The sequence below is a fragment of the Aquila chrysaetos genome, chromosome 5, assembly GCF_900496995.4.
Source record: "Aquila chrysaetos chrysaetos chromosome 5, bAquChr1.4, whole genome shotgun sequence".
NCBI lineage: Eukaryota > Metazoa > Chordata > Aves > Accipitriformes > Accipitridae > Aquila > Aquila chrysaetos.
In genome coordinates this window covers 38,715,475-38,718,702 of record NC_044008.1, presented here as the reverse complement: position 1 = coordinate 38,718,702, position 3,228 = coordinate 38,715,475, and the positions used below count along the sequence as shown (strand labels likewise).

At 53.7% G+C, this 3,228-nt stretch overlaps 1 long non-coding RNA gene across 1 annotated transcript; it reads right to left on the bottom strand.

Annotated features, from left to right (window-relative positions):
• Positions 1-248: 248 nt before the first annotated feature.
• On the bottom strand, positions 249-1,031 carry LOC115342222. The gene is made up of 2 exons (XR_003923681.2): positions 780-1,031; positions 249-420 (listed from the first exon to the last, which is right to left on the bottom strand). It is a non-coding gene; the product is annotated as an uncharacterized LOC115342222 (long non-coding RNA).
• Between the last annotated feature and the right edge of the window lie 2,197 nt (positions 1,032-3,228).

Sequence of the window (3,228 nt, the reverse complement as noted above, 5' to 3'; positions counted from 1 at the left end):
GGGCCGTTCTGATGTGGTGACATTATTCACCTGCTCCACCCAGATGAAGATGCCCCCCGCGCCCGGAGGGCGGGGGAGACTCAGCCTGGCGGTATGCAGCGTAGGTGTGACAAGTTTCATCAGCTCTTTGGGGCGGGAGTCACTGTGGCGGTTTGTGTTAGGTCAGCACCCAGCGCAGCGGGATCCTGTTTCCTGCTCCTGCTTCAATACAAATACCTTGTGAAACAGGCAGAAAATTAGAAGCCACCTCCAAAAGGGCGTTTATTTTCTGCTGGAGCACAGAAAGCGTAATGATGGCTGCAGTGACAGGGGTTTAAGCTCAGGGTGACGCAGGCAGGTGCCCTTGGGTATCCGAGCAGATTACGTGTCCGATGTCCTGGGTAGATGCCTCTCAAAACACTGCTGGGTACCAGTCTGCATCTTCAGGTAGACAAGCAGCCTCAAAGTTACCTCCAGCTATTTTGTAGCATTACAGCTGCTTCCAGCAAGCTCACTACAGTCGCAACTGCCCGCTGTCATCCCCAAACAGTCGTTGTGCAAAGCCGTCCCCATCACGCAGCCAGGGACAGCCTGCGGTCCCCGAGCTCTGCTCTGCCCAAGTCAGGAGGGGTGCAGGGGGGTGTGGGCCGGGCACGCAGGTTGCCTCATGCCAAGCTACCTAGTAAATAAAGCCAGTTCCCTAATTACCCTACTTATTTGGAATGGCAAAGGCCGGGGCATTAATCATCCTGCCCTACATAAATATAAATAGCGCCAGCTTTGTTCAGCTCCGGACTTACCAGCTGGACATTTGCCAGGCCGGTCCCACCTCACACGTCAAGCCTCGGGGGCTCAGATGGTCACCCCGGGTCCTCGCCCTACGCTTCGTTCCCGAAGGGGGACTGTGTGTCACCCCCTGGGACTCTGCGCTAGCACTGTCCTGCCCAGCTGGTGACATGTCTAGCTCCTCACCAACAAGTGAGTGGGCATGACCTGGCATGGGGCAGCACATCTGCTCACCGGACCCCAAGGAGCCAAGAAAGGCGTTGACCAGACAGCCAGGTTTTGCTTTATCAGAGCTTTGCAGCTTCCCAGAGCCTACGCTTGGCTGCAAAGCCGGGTCCAACCCTTCGCCGAGGTGACCTTCCCCTCCGGGACGGGGTTATCAGTGTGTTTGGTAACGAGTTTTTCCCCTCCGGGTGACCGGGAGCACCCCGCCGGCCCCGGGCTGGCAGTGGCGGTGCCGGGGCACGGGCAGGGACCGGCCATCCCCCGGGTGTCCCCCGACATCCCCGCCGCGGGTATCCGAGCGCCTCCCCGCTGCCCTCTCCTGGCCCCCGCCGAGGCTGCAGAGCTCCCGAGCCCGGAGCCTCGGCGCAAAGCCCTGCCAGATGAGCTGCTAGGCACCAAGCTAAAGCCATTGATTCCCACAGCCCTTCAAACACGAAAGGGAAGAGCCATCCTTCAGCAGGACAGAGCACAGCCATTCAGAAACACAGTTAAACCTCCTTGGGCACCCAACCGTTTTCCTTTCTCATATAATCCCAGTAATAAACATATATAAACAGTGATGGGATCTTCCTCGCGTCATCCCGCAGACATGGGAAGGCAGTTCTCCTCCTATGGTCCGGGCCTGATCTTTTCCCGCAGGAGATCAGCACTTTGCTGCCGGTTACTCCTCACTTAAAACACTAATAGCTCTCAAAAATACTCTTTGGTATGAAATTTTAGCCACGCCTTTTGCAAAAGGTCTTCCTTTCATTACAAAGTTTCTGACCCAATGGTCACATATGGAGCCCGGAGCACCCACCGGCTCCCGGTAGATGGTTGGCAAAAGGCACCTGAGAAAAGCAGGGCTGCTGCCTTCAGCTCATCCCGAGGGGATCTGCGCTGCCTCTGGGGATTTTAGGACCCCAGCTAACGAAGAAAGCTGAGAACTGCTCTTCTACCCACTCTGAAAAATGATTTACATCTCCATAGGCACCTGGCACTTTTTCATTTTATTCTTGCAAGAGCTTAATTACCCAAGTGATTCTAGTAACTGTTAACGCTGAAGCTGACAAGAATAAAATATTGTGTTGCAATCACCTTGCTCCATGAAGTTAAGCACATGCTTACGGGATTTATGGGATCAGGGCCTCTGTGCATGAGGAGTTTGTCACCGCACATCCACAGGCTCTGATTGATTCCAGCTCAGCCTCACAGCCGTGATTGAGAGCAGCCAGGGACGGCAGCCACAAATACTCAGCCTCCACAATAACTCACAGCATCTCCCCGTGACAAGCCCCATTTTGCGATACCAAAATGCTGCAAAAATGCTGGTGCCCCACGCCACAACCACCCCTGGGCTCCTGCACTAGGAGGTTTGCCCATGGATTCGGGGTGAGCCTCCCATCTCACCCAGCCTCCCTCCTGCTCCACCACTCCTTGAGCCAGGTGGGATCTCCGGAAAAAGCCCTTCTCCTCCATCACCAGAGACACATGGAGCTCCTGCACTGGGAGAAAGGAAATCTGGGAGATTTCTAGATACCTTGGGTTTGATTTTGGGTGCCTGCACACCCATTAACAACCTCAACCGCAAGCGTGGGCTGAGATGCCTGTCGGATCACTACTGTTTGTTCAGCCGCCCCAAAGCTGTACGAGCTGGAGATAATCCAGAGGAAAAAAGGCTTTGCAAATAATATCAATAGTGCAAACACCACCAGGCTGAGCTTGAGTCAGGAACCCAAATCTTCAGACTGATTAACACATCTCACCTCCAGCTTTTTGCCTTAAACTCCACTTTTAAGTTCATAATTGTTGAAATATTTCTACTCGCCGAGACCCGCTCCTGCCTGCTTACTCTGAATCTCCCAGGCCTCGCTCCCCTTGCATGTGCTCTCCCATCTGAAGAGGTCCCTTCTGCTCAACTCCATCTGTGCTGAGAAATTCATTTACCACGTGCATCTGCTAAACCGTTCGATGGCAGCATCTAGCGTGACACGCAGTGGTCAAGGTGGAAATATAGAGATATGAAAACGAGTCATCCTGTGCTTCGAAAAGTGCTGGGATACGTGCTTGTGGCTCTGAAAGCAGCATGCTGTACACCAGTCTGCTTCAGCCCCCGAAAGCATGGATGTTTCCAATGAGCTGAGCTGTTAGTGAAGGATCTGGCTAGTAAAAATACCCTGGACATCTTTTTAGGGTCATCTCTTGTTTAGGATCTTCTCTGTGCATGTGCTAATGCTCCACCAATCGTCTCTCCTGACT